The sequence below is a fragment of the Hyperolius riggenbachi genome, chromosome 1 (assembly GCF_040937935.1).
Source record: "Hyperolius riggenbachi isolate aHypRig1 chromosome 1, aHypRig1.pri, whole genome shotgun sequence".
Lineage (NCBI taxonomy): Eukaryota > Metazoa > Chordata > Amphibia > Anura > Hyperoliidae > Hyperolius > Hyperolius riggenbachi.
In genome coordinates, this window is record NC_090646.1 from 365,886,630 (window position 1) to 365,905,461 (window position 18,832).

At 44.0% G+C, this 18,832-nt stretch overlaps 2 protein-coding genes across 4 annotated transcripts in view; one reads left to right on the forward strand and one right to left on the reverse strand.

Annotated features, from left to right (window-relative positions):
• Window positions 1–8,855, reverse strand: part of PCGF3 (polycomb group ring finger 3) — a 130,099-nt gene extending 121,244 nt beyond the window's left edge. Inside the window, exon 1 of the mRNA XM_068234258.1 lies at window positions 8,772–8,855. The gene's annotated coding sequence lies outside the window, so the exon portion shown is untranslated. The remainder of the gene's footprint in view (window positions 1–8,771) is intronic.
• A 382-nt stretch (window positions 8,856–9,237) lies between these two features.
• Window positions 9,238–18,832, forward strand: part of LOC137551098 (solute carrier family 49 member A3-like) — a 214,069-nt gene continuing 204,474 nt past the window's right edge. For all 3 annotated transcript variants that reach the window (XM_068271317.1, XM_068271321.1, XM_068271323.1), the window contains exon 1: window positions 9,238–9,341. The gene's annotated coding sequence lies outside the window, so the exon portion shown is untranslated. The remainder of the gene's footprint in view (window positions 9,342–18,832) is intronic.

An 18,832-nucleotide genomic window follows, 5' to 3' on the forward strand; every position in this document is an offset into this window, starting at 1 on the left:
CAAAGACACTCTGTCAAGTGCACTGCCTGTAAACTAGCAACACATCTTTACAGCACTTGGCCCCAAACTGTCACTCATGGGATCAAGTCCTGATCCCTATGGGCAACAGGCCTCATATATGTATATGCAACTTTGAGAATACACCAGGTGACATGTGATAAAAGGAGATGAGACAAGCATACGTACAGTGCCAAGCACACAACTAATGCTGTGTTGTATCCCCCACCCCCTTCTCAAAGTATTCAAATGACAGTTTCTGTCCGGGTCGAGACTGGGTCGCATCATAGCGTAACCCTCACTGATAAGGAATTACAACCATAAAACACTTTCCTGGCAGAAAATGGCTTCTGAGAGCAGAAGAGAGACAAAAGGGTCAATAGTTCATATATTTTAGCTCTGACATACTTAAATGAATGTGTCACTGAGCAGAGACGATGAAACAGTAAAAAAAGTAAAAAGTGGATTTAAATATAAAAACTATAGGGTATCTTAAAGGAAACCTCAACTCAAAAAAACCTCATGAGTTATACTTACCTGGGGCATCTACCAGCCCCCTGCAGCCATTCTGTGCCCTCGCAGTCACTAGCTGCCAGCTAGTTTCGTTTTTGCCGACTGTGAGTCGGCTGGCCGCCATGCGTACCTTTTTACGCATTCCAGCTGGTACAGAAAGCTATCGCGGACATTAACAAGTAATTTTTATGCGTTACGGGTGCAATGTACGCGTTACAACTATGCTGCCCTTTGGCCTGAAAAGCATGTTAGCTAAAGCATGTTAGCTACTTCCAAAGTTTTCTTAAAAATTAAATCTATTTTTATCCCTTGGATCTTTTAATAGACCCATGTAATCAATCAGAAGCTCTGGCTTTATCTAAATCTACTGTGCTTTATCCCAAATGTTTCTCTCTGCATTGATACATTACTTTTAAGAGCTCTTCTAGGCATTCAGAAATTTCACTTTATTACTTTTGATTCTTTATTTTAATCTGAGGTCGGAGAAGCAGGTTTGTCATTCTTCGAGGAGCTGGTATTGACCTCTACAGCCATATCAGAGGAAGATGAATCCTTACTGGTTGCATGAGGAGGTAGAATTACTTGTAAGGCTTGCACTGACTTTTGAAGCTTGGACTTGACTTTAAGATAGACCGCATCGTAGAAGGGTCTCTTTCCCATGATCACTTGTTCAATGCATTTTCAACATAATGGGTTTTGTGCCAAATTCAACCAATTTAGAACAAAAAAATGGAGCATGATCTCGAAGATTAAGCTTTACTTTTTTTAAGGTTTGTCTGACTTGACTTTCTCATCTTTACTTTGGTCTCTATTTTTCTTATAGAGCAGAGACCAAGGAACCAGTCAAAAGGGAGTCGTACTAACCTAAGTTTAAATTCCATAATAGTTTAAAACATGCAGACGCTATGTCTCTCACCCAGACAGAGGCATCCTCTGAGCCTCCAGTCTTAGGACAGGAACGCATCGCACTGAAGTCCATGGTGATAACTGCTACTATTGTGGGCATTGTTTAAGTAAAATGTGTCTGCAATTACTTCCCGCTCTTTCCTGGCTGCTTTCTCCTCCACCCGCTTCTGTAATAGATTTACTATACATACTGCATGTTAATATAAAAAAAACGTATATCACTAATATCATAATATAACATAGACTGAGATGCCAAGGTGGGCGATGGCAGCTGATGAGCATTTAACATCACACAACCGATCAACTAATGGAGAGCATCCTAGTGCAAGTGTAAAGCTTGGTGGTGTATTCTCCACAGTCAGCATGCAACGCATGAGCTGACGTGGAGGAGGTACACACACTAGCACAAGGAAACAGGCTATCCCTAGTATAGTGGAGGGGAGGACTGACTCCAAAAGGAGATTGTGTCGCACAGAGCCGGTGCAGATCCGACAGCCACAAACAATGCTTTCGCTATAACGTCTCAGCGCAAAGTAGCGCTGAGCGCATAAACCAGAACTGAGGAGATCAGGACAGGTAGACAGAATGAACGCTTGCTTAACTAGCCACTACTCAGTGACAGCAAGCGTCCACAACAAGACAGACTGGAATGAGGCAGCCAATGCGTTGCGGCGATGGCGTGCCTCACAAAGACAGGACAGGATAGTCAGGAATTAGCAGGATCAAGATAGATGAACGTAACACAGACAAATATACAATAAGTATGTTTTCCTAGCGTATTACAATTACAGCTATCAATGAAACTATTTGTAACGTCTGACTAACATATGTATATATCGGCAATGAACCGATATATGACATAAGCAGGAACGCTGACTAGGACTGGAGCAATACAGGGAACAGGACTCAGAAGGATTCGCTATCTCTTCGCAGAGATGAACGCAATCCACAAACGGAAACAGGACAGGATTCAGAAGGATTCGCTATCTCTTCGCAGAGATGAACGCAATCCACAAACAGGACCAGGAACAGGATAACTAGCTCAGCACGGGTGATCAACGTGCTAGAACTGACTAACTGAACACAGGATATAAACAGTTCGTGTACGTATATATCAGCGTCACTGATGTATCAACGTAACACGAATACAAGGAAAATAATAAACGTGCTGGTATGCATATATATGGGCAATGAACCAATATATGATGCAAAACCAGCAAAGTATCTTTAGAACAAGAAACACGATCGGGGGCTGAAGCGACAGCAAGACAGGCTTAAACTGAAGCTATGAAAACCCGAGGAGTCCTGCAGGAAGCAGATCTTTATACTGAGGTCATCCAATGGGAGCAGACATGCAGATTCCCACACAGGTGAATGATAATCAGTCACAAGCTGACAGCAGGGAAAGGCAGACAAAGCTATGCAGCTTGCATGGAAAGAGATCAGCACTGCCTGAGCTGCAGCACTACTATTTCCAGCAATTGCTGCAGCAGCGATCATGACAGCAAGGTTTCTCAACTCTGTCCTCAAGTGCCCCCAACAGTGCTTGTTTGGCAGCAAACCACAAACATGCACAGGCAATTAGTGTCTCAGCAGAGCTCAATTAGGCCCCGTTCACACTGCACACGTTGCCATCCGGATTTTGGCAACGCATGCAGGAAGCCGGCACGCATGACATCAGACAGTGCATAGACTGCACTGTCTGATGTTCACACTGCATGCATTCAGGACCACTGCGGTCCGGGAACGCATGTTGCACGCCTTTTTTCACAAAACACGCGGCTGACCCATTCACTTTCAGTGAATGGGATCAGCCCGCAACGCATAGAAACGCTGATGGCGTACGTTCAGCCACGTTGCATTCCGAACGCACGGCCATCCGCGTTTCATGATGTGAACGTAGCCCAACTACCTCTGTGGATTTCCAAAAAATGGACACTGTTGGGGGAACTTTAAGATTTAGTTGAGAAACCCTGGACTAGAGGCTCCTGCTGTCATGCTTTGGAGAGCAGAATCAAGCCTGAAATGGTGCTTATAAGATTCTTTGGCAGCTGCTGGGTTGGCATCTACATCAGGTTTGCCATAACACTTCCACCAGAGAAGAATCAAGCCTGAAACGGTGCTTAAGAGATCTTTTGCAATCTTGGGAAGGGCAGTTACTGGGTTGGGATCTTCGTCATGTCTGCCAGAACCGTCCCACCGCCATATGTGAACTGGCTGAAGACATGATGAGTGGGGAGACTAGGAAGCTGAAAAGAAAGGCAACTGTGGCCTGCACTACCAGGCATGTGGAGCATGGCTGATAGGCGATTTATAAATCCAGGACATGATTTGCCATCAAAACAATACCACTTGTGTAGGCAACATCTGGAACTGCACCTAGTAGCCTAGCAAAGTGCCAGGGGAGGACAGCCACTTGTGAGAAGCAGAAGCTTTCTAGCATGTTGACTCTCTTCCTGCTTCTAGTCCTGCAACAGACTGGAAATCAATGCAGAATTGATGGGATTGTTAAAATGTATATCTTTCTTGGTTCCTCTCCCACGAAAAAGTTATGGATCCCTCTCAGATGTAAGGTCAAATATAGTGGAAATAGATGTTGTTACAATAAATACTGCAAATAGGTGGAAAACCTGTACAAAACCTCTATTCCACTGCTTTCTTATCGTGGATGCAGCACAGATTGCTTGCAGTTTCAACATCACAGATTGCGGGTGGGCATTTTTTCTAGATCTACTCCCGATGTTTATGTGTACTGTAAGCCTCCGAGGAAGCGGCTTTTGGCCATGAAACGTGTCAGGCAGTCTTTTTGTGAATTGGATTTCTGAATTATGTCCACACTTCATACTCCCAACCTAGAAGATTTGTGGTTGAAGAATAAAGCATGAAACAGTTCCTTTAAAACCCCATGTCCTTGCTTGGGCTTTTTTGCATATATAGTGCATCACTTTGAGGTGGAACGCAACTATTTGTATTTTTTGCTCTAGTTATTTAATCAAACCTGCACAAAAGACTTACAAAACACAAGTGCATGGGTTTCCTCCTTTGATCACTACAAAACACTAATAACACAGAAGGAAAATGCATATGCAAGCATTTCTAAATTGTAGGCAAATGCACATAAACACTTGCAAAAAAGTGTACAGAAAAAGTCAGGGCTGTGGAGTCGGAGTAATTTTGGGTACCTAGAGTCTGAATTGGAGTTGGGGATTTCATAAACTGAGGAGTCGGTGTCGGATGATTTTGTATAAAATCCACAGCCCTGCTAAGTATTAGACTAAGGAGTCGGAGTCGAGAAGTCAGAGCCTGAGCCATTTTGGGTACCCAGAGTCGGAGGTTTCATAAACTGCGGAGTCGGAAGATTTGTGTACCGACTCCACAGCCCTGGAAAAAGTACATGGCAACACATCTCACTTGTCAAAGTACACATGCCAGATAGTTATCAGCTGAGGCAGTCGGAGGCATCTAGTGATTGTACAGCAGCCCCATTGTGTCACCGAGAGATTTGGAGTGGCGGATCATCTTGGCCAAGCACAGGCTGAGCCGATAGTTCCCCTACTCTAGTTATCAATGTGGTTTGCTCTAAGTTTGATAACATATTTTCACTTTCTAGGTGCTGAAACATTATTCCATTAGGTAAGATGATAAAATATCTCCATTGAGTAAAAAACTCTAGAGAAGTTTATTTAACCAAGGCCATCAAACGCTGCATGCAAAACAGTATCTGCAGTTCCCACAAGTAGTGTTCCATGCAATGCATTTTTGTGCACTGCTCCATTCAGCATAATGAATCGATTCAGCGTTACAGCACACGTGGCTATGAACAAACCATTAAAGTGCAAGTAAAAATACGGATTCATGCTTTCCAACTTTATGTAGGGCTGTCTATTTGCAGCACTAATTTGTAGGAAAGTTTAGTTCCACTCTAGTAATGAAAAGTGTTTAATAATAAAATGCTCTTCCCTGTTCTGACTTTTTAAAATGGCTGTAAGGAGAATAATGTGACTTTTCTGTTATTTGTCAATTGTTCAACATGCCCAGCAGGACTTGGGTGGCAAAATTAGAAAGATCTGATGTTGAGAGATTATGTACTCTATATCTATCTGATGCTTTAGCACCGTTTAAAAACAGAACTTTGTGTTTTCTCAACCTATTTATCCTGGAGGAGCCTCGCAAATAACTTTGGATCTCAAGGGACCACTGCAGTAGAGCAGACCCGAGCAGGCTTGGCCATTTCTGCCAGAGCCCAAGTGGGAAGCCGATAATGCGCATTTGCGTAGTGGCAAATAGGATTCTCGTTGTTTTGGATCATTCTGACTCTGGAGGAAGGGGGACACCTCATTATAATGCTGAAGTTTCCCCTTCCGAGGTAAGTACCCGCCAGGGGCTGTGTTTTCCTTACAGGTTTACTTAAAGGTTACTTTTAAGTACAGTGGAATCTCATAATAAACTCTGATATAGTAAACCTCTGGCTATAGTAAAATGAGTTCCCATGTCCCAACCATGCACCTGTATGAATATATGTGTGACTTAATCAAGATATATTAAACTTCTCATATAGTAAACTGCCTGGCCAGGTCCCTTGGAGTTTACTATAAAGGGATTTTGTTGTTCAAGTACTAACGTGCCACTACAACATCTTGAGATACCAAACGCACTTGGACAACTGCTCTTTCAATTTCAAGGATTAACTATATTTCAACTGACATATAGGCATAGTGGCGTGCGTATCCAGTTAAAAGATAATGCAATGGGTGGGCAAGGGGGGGTTGCATCATGCGCGTGGTGCGACGCATACAGTACATACAATATATACTTGCTGAAACCATTAATGTGTGCGTTATGCGGTACCACCCAGCATGCATCGCATTACTCCAACGGATTCCATAGCGCCGTGCTGCTAACATGTCGATGTGAATGTAAGTAATGCTTTTATATTGTCACACAACGCAAAGATAGAAAACCTATGGGCTCTACAATCAAACTAACTGGTGTCAAATGCCATTTTAAAACACTACTGTCCAATCACTGCCAGATGATTGTGTGTCTTGTATCAGTTATAGCCTACCTGGTACCATGGAAACCATCTACAACATATAAAGCTTTATACTACGAGATATACATGCAAACAATACTTATTGTACACAAACACTGCATTAAGTTTCTAGGCAAACACATTACCATTGATGTTCACTTTTACTGTTTCTTCTAATTACAACTGTTTATTCTTTCCTTCTGATAATGCCACACTGCACTTCTGTCAGAAAAATGAAGGTCTTTTCTACCAGGTCGGATCAATACTCCATTCTATGTTATTGTAAAACCTGATTGTATTTAAAAAAAATTAAAAACAAAACTGGATATCCTGAAGTCATAGTGTAAACTATACGAGTACCTTTAAATTCATCCTTGCACATCACAATTTGAATAGGACATCATACATGAGAGACATAACAGTATTCAGAAGCAGATGGATGGTGGGTGCAGACCATTCGTTATTCAGCAACTCAAATCCAATAATAAAAAAGTTAATCAATGGATAATAGCAACCACTAAACTACATGTCACAAATATTTCCCACATCCATTCATAACTCCAAATCCATTCATTACCGGTACTTCCAATGATACTACCACAATCACCGCAATTCACTTTGAACAAAAAGAGAAACAAACTAAAATAACAGGAAGCTAACAGGTGGGCAAAAAGAGAAAAAAAGGGGGGAGACACTAGGACATGTAAAACAGAACATAGGATGACATTAGGCAAATTAGGACAAAACAATAGACATTAGAATGTTGTCTCTTACTAGATACAAGTTGGACCAGTAAACTTTGATCAAGTAAAATGAAATCACATGCAAGTAAAAAAAAATTCTGGTTAACTACTCCTCTATCGTAATTCTCATGTTGGCACCATGTCACTATATAAAGAAAATCTGACAAGCAAGTGATAAGATGTAATAGAAGACTATGTTGCCCATACTGTCACAGTTCAGCAATCAACTTTCTTTGGACAAACTAGAATGTGAAAACCAGCAGTGACGGACAACAGAGATACCTTCCAACACGTGGTGGGGAGATGTGACATGACAGGTAAAGTGTAGCTGCCAATACCACTCATACCAAAAAGGTGGAAAAAGGACAACATGCTATGAAAATAGTAAAGGCATTCTAAGGTAGTATCAACTACTTTGATGTGGGCAACACTTTTCATCAATGGATAAAATATTTGGTGAAAAGGTATTTTGAATGGACCACATCAAGGTTCCAAAACCCAGTAATGAAGGCAAAAAAGCCAAAAATGCAACAGGACCTCGTTCAAACTTGAAACACTAGATGATGGGAAGAAGTAAACTGAGAATTACCACTTAAAAGACACTTGTAAGAGAACGACACTGGACGTAGCACAGTACAGTTCTGAAGCATGGTTGGGTTTGGGAAAAGAAAACATGACAAGTCACTAGCATCTTTGAAGCAGTTATTTCAAATGAATATCAATAAGTCTTAGTGTAATGGTTGCTGTTGTAGAAAGCAGGATAACATGCAAGTCAATAAAGGTTTTAGTGAGACAAGTGGACTAGGATCTGCTTGAGGTAAGGGAGATGTACAAGAGAGTTAATACACAATTAAATGAAATAGTTCATTTGTTGACTTGAGGATAGTGACATCTGGTAAAAGGAAGAGTGACACAGCTGACAGCCCAGCAGAAAACATGTATGGTTGCAAAAGTGCCCGCAAAGCCACCAAAGGTGACAGAAAAGTCTACAGTAGGGAATGAGACAGTGCATAACTCAGAAGACTGGGGGACATGGTCATGCAGTACATAATGGAGGCTTGACATTGTTATAGAACAGAGATGTTCAATAAAGATGTAAAAGAGATGCATGCATGCATACAATATATCAGCTGAAGGGTAAAAGGGCAATTCATTTACCAGTCTTCATCAACCTAAGCAGGGGGTGGGGTAAACAAACATAAAGGACAATACAGCATAAAAACCTGAAAGGGGTATTCAAGACAGATGCACTAGTGAATCCCCCCCTGAGGCCAGGAGCCAGGGGGTCTCTGGCAGGCACAGAAAGTAAGGAGGGGAGAGGGGGGTTGCATGAATACTAGCATAAAAGCCAGGATGGAGACATTGCATGATTGAGGAAAGCCATGAGGAGCTTGTAGTGTGGCTGAACATATATGCAGAAGGGATTTAAAGAGAAAAGATGTGGTGTATGAGAGAAGGGGAGGGCTGAGAAGGTGGGGAGGAGAGTCCTAGTCCTGACTGTTCCATGAAGCAGCAGAGATCCCAGGTTCCCCTTTCCCCCACACACACACTTTGCAGGGGGAGATCAGACAGACACTGACCTGCTGCTGCTGCTGGACTTGCTGTGCTGTGGGTCTCTCTCTGGAGATGAGGCTGCTGCCGGCGCTGCTGCTTGCTTGAGGGCTTTCTCCAGCGGGCAGAGCACAGACACACAGGGCAAGAGCAGGAGCCTCGCTCTGTGCAGATCTGTGCAGCTGCCAAAGCCAGGGAGGGGGGCACAACTGCGGGTGCTCAGGCCCCGGCTGAGGGAGGGGGCGATGGGGTGGGGGGGTCTCTCGTGCTCCCGACGAGTCCCCCCTCTGTTAAAAAAAGAAGATTGAAAAATGAGGAGGAAAAAAAATCCGGCTGGAGTTTAAAACAAAGAGGCGGAAATAGCCGAGCTGTGCCGAGCAGAGCCGAATGTGAGAGCTGCGCCTGCGCCCGGCAGGAGGGGGAGGACAGCGGGAAGGGAGGAGGGGAGAGCTTAGCTTGTTCTCTATGCAGAGCCTCACACAGCAGCGAGGAGAAGTGCAAGGTGTAGCCTAGGAGTCAGCCAGGGTGATCACTGTACAAGCAGGGCACTAGAAGAAGTGTCCTGTACACTGACTAATATCTAGAAGCCTGAAATCCAGGTCAGTCGACTTGGCTATGTATTTCACTAATATGAGATGTGTATTTTACTCTTGTCCAATTGCAGCAGTTCTGCTTTAAGACTGGATGTAATCTTGGTCCATTTCTTTGGTGTGTTGTAGGCATATAGCTTGTACACAGGTGCATTAGGTCCAGCAGTGTGACAGCACTGTGACAACAGAAGAGCCTTTTCTAGGTAGGTCATGAAATTCATGGCTAATATGATGGAGAAATCACTGTCAAAGAGCCACCCATTTGCCTTGCTCACTTAATGCCAGTTGTGACAACAGTCATTCTGGCATTTAGCCAGTGATTGCTTCACACTAGTTGACTGTAGATATGAACTTATGACTCAACTGCATGTCATTTTTTTTTTTTTTTTAGCTCGATGGGAACTGGAATTAGCAGGGACTTCACCACAACTTTGCACGGTGTAAATACGTTTTGGAAAACTAATGACTCATTAATTACCTGGCAGCTTGATAAATTAAGCGGTCAGATAATTAATCATTCACTTTCAGATTCTGATTAACCCCATACAAAATTGTTTTTCAGTACTCTAATTCAAAACCATTATAGAGCAAAAAGTTGAACAAACTTTTTTGTTCAGGCAGTGGTGACTTTGCTTACAAAGTCACCACTGCCTATTGCACATTTTGGGCTCTATTCACAATCATTTTCCGCATGTGGAAATGCACTTGCCGCAAATTCCCGACTGAAATGAAACCATCTTGACATTCACAAAATTGCATGCATAAACAAGCAGGGCTGTGGAGTCGGAGTCGAGGAGTCGGAATCGGGGCAATTTTGGGGAGTCGGAGTTGGAGTCGGAGTCGTTGATTTCATAAACTGAGGAGTCGGATGATTTTTGTACGAAATCCATAGCCCTGTTAAGTATTAGACTAAGGAGTCGGAGTCGAGGAGTCGGAAGCCATTTTGGGTACCCGGAGTCGGAGTTGGAGTCGTGGTTTCATAAACTGAGGAGTAAGAGTTGGAGTCGGAAGATTTTTGTACCGACTCCACAGCCCTGTAAACATGTCCGCAAAAGTCGGTAGTTCCCGCAAAAAAAATTCAAAATTCACAAAAAAAAAAAAGCGGTGCCTTATTTCTGACTTAACTACTGATTTTTTTTTTTCCCATCACCTACTAGTACTTGGTGATATATTTCGCTTCCCATTGACTTAAATGGAGTCTGGAGCCGTGTTTGCTGGACTTTAATTTATTTTTTTTCTTTTTGGAACAATTTTTGGTACTTATCCGTTAGCCGGGCGCATCCTCTAGGTGGCGACAAAACTCCACCAGAGTTACATCTTTTCCTACCATCCACGGCGGCCTGGAGGGGGAATAGTAATTAGCACCACCTGCCGGATGCACCCGGCTAACGGATAAGTACCCAATTTTTTTTATGCCACTTTTTTTTCCAGCATGTTTACAATGTAATTACGCATGTTTCTCAAAAAAAATGTACGCATTGTTCCCGCATGCGGGAAACATGCGGAACATTTTTAGTGAATGTGGAAAAAATGCGGAAATTATCACTGACGGTAATATAGCGGTAAAAAATCCCTCCCCATACATTACCTGAAGCCTGGTCCCGGGTATCTTCTCCGCACCGGCTCCCTGCTGGCATCTTCTCCCATCACCTTCCGCATCCGGCATAACTTTCTGTCACTCCAGTGACAGCGGAAGTTCAAATAGAGCGCCCTCTATTTGTACTTCCGCTGTCACTGCAGTGACACAGGAAGTTATACACGGATGCCGCCGGATGCCTGCCGTGATGCGGAAGCTGATGCAGAGAAGATGCCAGCCGGGAGGTGATGCGGAGAAGATGCCAGCCGGGAGGTGATGCGGAGAAAATGCCGGGAGCCAGCTTCAGGTAATGTATACCTGCGTCAATCGTACCCTGCTAGTGACGCGCTCCCTACCCGCGGGCAATCGACGGTAATTTCCCGCACGGAGCAATCAACGGGATCGATCTATTTCGGGACGAAATAGATAGAAATTTAGCGTGAACAATGTGACAGCAGATTCGATCCCAGTGATTAAATCTGCTGTCGATCGGCGGGTAATCGGCTAATGTATGGCCGGCTTTATTGTTAGCACTGCAAGTCACGGTGTTGCGTGCGGAAGTGACGGAAATATAATACTGCCGTGCACACATAGGGCTCGATTCACAAAAGGGTGCTAGCTCAGTTAGCACGCCTAAAAGCTTTGGGCGTGCTAACTAGGGTGCTAAGCAGTTCGCACGGCCAAAGCTTTTATTGATCGCGCGCAAAGTTTAGCGTTTCACGCGCAGCGCTAAACTTTGCGAGCTAACTTAGCGTGCAAAACTTTGCGTGTATTACAGGGCTTTAGGCTTGCTAAGGGGCTTTTAGGCGTGCTAACTAAGTTAGCACCCTTTTGTGAATCAAGCCCATAGTGTGCTGGCATTTGATAAATCTGGCCCATAGTGTCCTGTTCGCATGGTAACACGAAAGTCCATAGACTTTTATGTTACCATTCCCTGTACAGCTGTGCAGGGCACTTTCTAGACTAAGGGCTCAACCCACTAGAAGCCTTTTGTAAGCACTAGTGATGTGAAAAAGCTCTTGCTAATGCAATGCTATGGGGGATTTTTAGAAAATCACATCACTCAAGTGGGATCACACCCATAGCATTACATTAGCAAGAGCCTTTCAAATCACAAGCGCTTAGAAATAGCTTAGTAATGTACTGCTAGTGGATTCCAGGCCTAAGGGCTCATTCACACTGAGTGAGTTTTGACTCTGTGCACATAGTGTGCATTTTACAAGGGAATATGAAAGTCCACAGTGAGTTGCTGTGCAGTGCATTTCACCTCGCCGGGAGTTAAAACTCATGGAAATGCACCGAAACTCACAAACCATTCACACCCATTCATGAGTTTTTATGCATGCATTTTAACTCCCTGACTAATGTGAATCAGCTCCGAATTCCTGTAAAAGGGAAAAAATTTTGCCATCAGACATTTCTGGGCCCCATACTGGGCAAGCCTATTGGGTCCTCTCACTCCTCTTCTACTATACACCAATTCACAGAAAGGGAAAATGAAAAAGAAAAAAAAAAAGCTCTCTCATATGCTCTCTCCCCTGCATTACAACAAAAAAACTCACATCCATAACCTTACTCAAGGGTAGGCAGGCAGAATGTAATGGGTATCGTCTACAGGGTGTCGCAAGAAAGGCTAGCATGACCGCCAGTTAGCAGGCAGACGCCACCTGGTTGGTACCCTTGTGCCTCTTACTCTATCCCTGTTGTGTGTCCTCTCGGCTTAATTGTAGCATTTGTTGCTTTTAATTGCTGCCATATGGGTAACATTCTCATAAGGCAGGAACAGCAGGTGACATGGGCCTCAATTCACTAAGCTTATCTCTTGTCTTTAATAATGTTTCTATAGTTATCACCATGGTGATGAGGCATGTAGTATTCAGGAAACATTTTACCTCAGGCAAACCTAAAGTTAACTCTTCTGTCTTTAAGTTAACTCTTCAATCCTTAAAATAACTCCAGAATTCTAAAGTTAAAGACAGGCTGTTAATTAACAGAGTTAGCAGAGGCGCTCATTCAATACTTGGATTGGATACAGCTTTTTTGAACTCCTGTATAGCCTGAGGAAGCGGTGCTGTGGCCCGCGAAACGCGTTGCATCTTTAGGAGTTACACTGTTTAATAAATGCATTCTACTCTACCTCAGAGTTTTGTTGTCCACTGCTAGAGGGAGGTAAGTCCACCTTACCTTCCCTCTTTTTACTGTTTTTAAATAATAGTGTTTTTACTCTTTTTGGCGCCTCTGTTCTATCTGCGTTTGATACATATTACTTATCCACCCTTGGTGGAGGGGTACGCCCCCTTTTTTCTCCTGTCTACAGAGAGCGACTTTTATACCCGAGTGGGGTCGGGTACCAATTCTCCCCACCTGCCTTTCAAGTGGTTGCCTGCTGGTAACCCTTTTTTGTGAGTATAATTCTGCACAAACTATCTAGACAGATTTTCTCTGTTAAAACTATATTGCACTATTGGGCACTCAGTGCCCTGTTTTTTTCTTTTGTTTTACATAGTAGCCAGCAGGTAAGGTATCCTTGTCGCAGTGGTGGGATTTGCATGAACTAGAAAATCAGAGAGCTATGCCAGTGGTAGCCTAGCTACTGGTAGGGTCTCCCTAGAGGGACAGGTCAAAGATGATGTTCCAGACTAAATAGGATACCTTGGTCCCCCAAGTCTGGGGTCGGGCAATAGGCTAACAACCTGTTCCCGGAAAAACCTAAGGCTAGGTTCACAGTGGGACGTTGCGTTGTGATGCGATGTTAAAGTCAAAACACAGGATTGCAACGCAAAAAAAAAGGTAATAACACACATTAGAGCTGCGTTACCGTGGCATCCAGTGGATACAGTGGGGCATACAGGCAATGAAGAGTATGCCTCTCTGTATCTGTTAACGTCTGTGTTTAGAGATAACGCACTGCAGCCATGCGTTACCATAACCAACATTTCCAACGCAACTTTAACGTTGCCTGTGAATGTCGCATAGGGTTAACATTGCAGTGTGGTAGCCTACGTTATAATGACTTTATAACGCAGGACAATAACGTCCCACTGTGAACTTACCCTAATTGTTAGGAAACCTTCAGACAAGCCTCAGAAATGAAAATGGAGATAGAGATGGATGGGGTAGAAAACGGAAGCTCAAATCAGGGCTGTAGTGCCATAGGAGGATGAGCAGGGAGTGATGGGCAGATTGTAATGGCCAGCAAGGAGTGATAAGGTGGCCATACACTGGTCGATTTGTCATCAGATCGACCAACAGATAGTTCCCTCTATGATCGAATCTGATCAGAGAGGGATCATGTGGCTGCCTTTACTACAAACAGATTGTTAATCGATTTCAGCATGAAATTGATTCACCATCTGTGAAGCTGCCCCTTCTGCCGCCACCCCCTCCCCCCCGGGCCCCCTTATATATTACCTGATCTTTGGTCTCCGCTGTCTTCTAGAGGGCGCTCTACTGTTTAAACTTCCTGCCGGGACAGGAAGAAGTGAAGCCTGCCGGACTCTGAGCCCAGCGCAGAGAAGAAGCAGCGGTGACAGTGGGACTCGCGCCGGCCGGATCAGGTAATGTATGTTGTCGTCGGGCATTCGAACGCCGCTATCGACGCACTCCCGAACCACCTGCGATTGAATTAAATCTTCCGCATGGACAGGAATGATTGATTTCGGACGGAAATCGATCATTCGGTCAGCGTTTGCGCAACAATTTCACAGCCGATTCGATCACAGTGATCGAATCGGCTGTATATCTGCAGGAAAATTGGGAAGTGTATGGGCCCCTATAGGCAGATTGTATTGGGCAGCAGGGAGTGATAGGCAGATTGTAGTGGACAGCAGGGAGTGATAGGCAGATTGTATTGGCCAGCAGGGAGTGATAGGCAGATTGTATTGGCCAGCAGGGAGTGATAGGCAGATTGTATTGGCCAGCAAGGAGTGATAGGCAGATTGTATTGGCCAGCAAGGAGTGATAGGCATATTGTATTGGCCAGCAAGGAGTGATAGGCAGATTGTAGTGGCCAGCAAGGAGTGATAGGCAGATTGTAGTGGCCAGCAAGGAGTGATAGGCAGATTGTAGTGGCCAGCAGGGAGACAGGCAGATTGTAGTGGCCAGCAGGGAGACAGGCAGATTGTAGTGGCCAGCAGGGAGTGATAGGCAGATTGTAGTGGCCAGCAGGGAGTGATAGGCAGATTGTATTGGCCAGCAAGGAGTGATAGGCAGATTGTAGTGGCCAGCAGGGAGACAGGCAGATTGTAGTGGCCAGCAGGGAGACATAGGCAGATTGTAGTGGCCAGCAGGGAGACATAGGCAGATTGTAGTGGCCAGCAGGGAGACATAGGCAGATTGTAGTGGCCAGCAGGGAGACATAGGCAGATTGTAGTGGCCAGCAGGGAGACATAGGCAGATTGTAGTGGCCAGCAGGGAGACATAGGCAGATTGTAGTGGCCAGCAGGGAGACATAGCCAGATTGTAGTGGCCAGCAGGAAGACATAGCCAGATTGTAGTGGCCAGCAGGGAGACATAGGCAGATTGTAGTGGCCAGCAGGGAGACATAGGCAGATTGTAGTGGCCAGCAGGGAGACATAGGCAGATTGTAGTGGCCAGCAGGAAGACATAGCCAGATTGTAGTGGCCAGCAGGGAGACATAGGCAGATTGTAGTGGCCAGCAGGGAGACATAGCCAGATTGTAGTGGCCAGCAGGGAGACATAGCCAGATTGTAGTGGCCAGCAGGAAGACATAGGCAGATTGTAGTGGCCAGCAGGGAGACATAGGCAGATTGTAGTGGCCAGCAGGGAGTGATAGGCAGATTGTAGTGGCCAGCAGGGAGACATAGGCAGATTGTAGTGGCCAGCAGGGAGACATAGCCAGATTGTAGTGGCCAGCAGGGAGACATAGCCAGATTGTAGTGGCCAGCAGGGAGACATAGGCAGATTGTAGTGGCCAGCAGGGAGACATAGGAAGATTGTAGTGGCCAGCAGGGAGACATAGGCAGATTGTAGTGGCCAGCAGGGAGACATAGCCAGATTGTAGTGGCCAGCAGGGAGACATAGCCAGATTGTAGTGGCCAGCAGGGAGACATAGCCAGATTGTAGTGGCCAGCAGGGAGACATAGCCAGATTGTAGTGGCCAGCAGGGAGACATAGCCAGATTGTAGTGGCCAGCAGGGAGACATAGCCAGATTGTAGTGGCCAGCAGGGAGACATAGGCAGATTGTAGTGGCCAGCAGGGAGACATAGGCAGATTGTAGTGGCCAGCAGGGAGACATAGGCAGATTGTAGTGGCCAGCAGGGAGACATAGGCAGATTGTAGTGGCCAGCAGGGAGACATAGGCAGATTGTAGTGGCCATCAGGGAGTGATAGGCAGATTGTAGTGGCCAGCAGGGAGTGATAGGCAGATTGTAGTGGCCAGCAGGGAGAGGTAGGTAGGAGTGATACCAATACATCTCTTAAAAGGTATGGGAAGTTCTGTCTTGTATTATGTAATGCATGATGGTAGCAAACCTTTCATAATTGGATGCCTGATGCACGTTTCATGGCTAGCAGCTCCTTTATCAAAGGCCTTTTTTTTTCTAAACAATGCTCTATACATCAGCGTAACAGACCATGGAAAGACCATCATAGTATCAAAAATGTTAGTAGCATTGGAAGTGTTGATTAGTGCAGTTCCCACATGCAGGAAACGAAACCTTTTGTAGCATGATATCGCATGCATGCCGACAGTCAGCTGACAGTAGGCTGAAGAGTGTGGAAAATGCACAATTTTTATAAAAATAACTGTCCGTGGAAAACGGACCAAGTATGAAACCTCCACACGGCCAAGAGACAAAAAAGATGGCTACAGGTTCTCCACAGCTGATTCCCTGTTGCATGTTCCCAGAGGGGCACAGAAACCTGGGGAATAACTTGGCAGATGTCAGACACATGTCAAATGATAAGTGCACAAGTCTGATGCTTCTATGCAACTTTAAAAAACATATTAATGGATAGTGTTTCTTTATTGGGATTGAGAAAGTTCCTGAAGTGCTGGTAAATACTGATGAATACATTTCACTCGCTTATCTCTTTTATTTTCTGTATCAAATTCCTTTCACTCTGAACTGCTGGCAAGTCTCTCCAAATATGATGGCAGAGTGAACCATGAGAGGAGGGGAATTCCCTCACAGTGCATCTGTTAAGTGTGTGTGTGTGAGAGAGAAAGCTGCTCAGCAACTGCCTGTCTCTGACAGAACTGTCTGCAGAGAGCAGAGGAAATGTAGCTTGTTATAACCCTTTGTAATTGTCTGCGACGCCACAGCTTTTCATACTTTTTTTTTTTTTTTTTGCTTTCAGCGAAAAATACTCTGTAGTCTGATATGCAAAAAACAACACTGGCTGTGCATTGAAGCAGACACCCTTTTGAGAATGATTTGTTTTGCCTCTGATAAACCTTTTGCCTCTGATATTTAACATGAAAAGTAGGAAAATGTTTACACAGCTACTTAGACATTATTTGTACATTGTCATTTTAGAACACTTGGTTTGATAGTGTTCCTTGAACAATGACTTCTGCTTTGTGCAACTAATTATAACAGCAAAGTGGGAACTGATGAAGAATTTCTACTCCAGATGGTGGCAAAGATGTGCAATTTCAGCTTACTAGGGGAACACACTAGGGCCTAGGCATTGCGTGAAAGGTTGTGTTTTGCTGCATCTGAATTTGTACATTTTAAGTGCTTTTTGCGTGCGTGCGGTTTTCTTGCATTTTAATGCATTTGCACATATAAATCACAAGTGCATTTTTTTATGCTTTTTTTTTATATGCCAATCACTAAGTCAACAGGAAGGGGAAATACATAATTTAACTTGTTTAAAAAAAAATGCATACAAAAAAGCATAGAAAACGCAATAAAATGCTATACCTCTGTGTCACTATTTACATACATTAGGTGCGTTTTAGAAAAATGTAGCAGAGGTGGATTAAGATGAAATGGGGCCCTAGGCAAGATAGTAGCTTTGGCTCCTCTTTATGGTCGTTTTGGTAATCTGAGGTTAGAGAGGTCAGAGAAGGTGGCAGGTGGGCCCCTTGACACCCAGTAGGCCCCAGACACCAGCCTAGGTTGCCTGCTCTGGAGAAAGCCACTGTCAGCTTTTAAGGTTTGAATTTGTGAATGTGTATCAGCTTCTGCTGTGCCAGTACATTGGTCTGCCTACACAAGAATTATGTATGTATGTATATGACCATGTGTGGATGGGTCTAATAGTTTAAAATAGATTGTTCTGGGCTTAGCATCTATGGACCACCTAAGACTAAGTTCACACCAGGGCTGTGGAGTCGGAGTCAGGGCAATTTTGGGTGCCTGGAGTCGGGAAACAATGCACCGACTCCTAATGAATTTAAACTGTAATTTAAAATAGAAAATATGATAAAATGTTCTATTTCTCAGATAATAGTCATCATAAATAATGTATACATACAGTAATAGCTGTGCTTAGTCCACAAAAATGAAATAAACCAATCAAAATTAGTTACTTGTGCTGCTTCAATAAAGCAGGCCCCGTATTTTTAAAGTCAGATATACACATCTGATTGTGACTGTATATATGATGTGTACAAAGGAATCTCTTATATACACTAAATAACATGCTGTAAGTATTAAGACTGATGTGTAGCCGTGTCTCTAATAGAGATGGTCAATGAGATGGAAATAATTCTGCATTGATTCTGATTTATGCAAATGTACGCACTCTCTTTGCTCATGAAATCAAATAATTTGATATGTTGTTAAAATTTGGTTTGGTGACTATGAATTTAATGGTACCTGAGAAGGATGAAAAGAAAAGTTTTATACATACCTGGGGCTTCTTCCAGCCCCCTTCAGGCTAATCAGTCCCTCACTGTCCACCTCTACCACCTGGATCTTCTGCTATTGAGTCCTGGTAATTCAGCCAGTC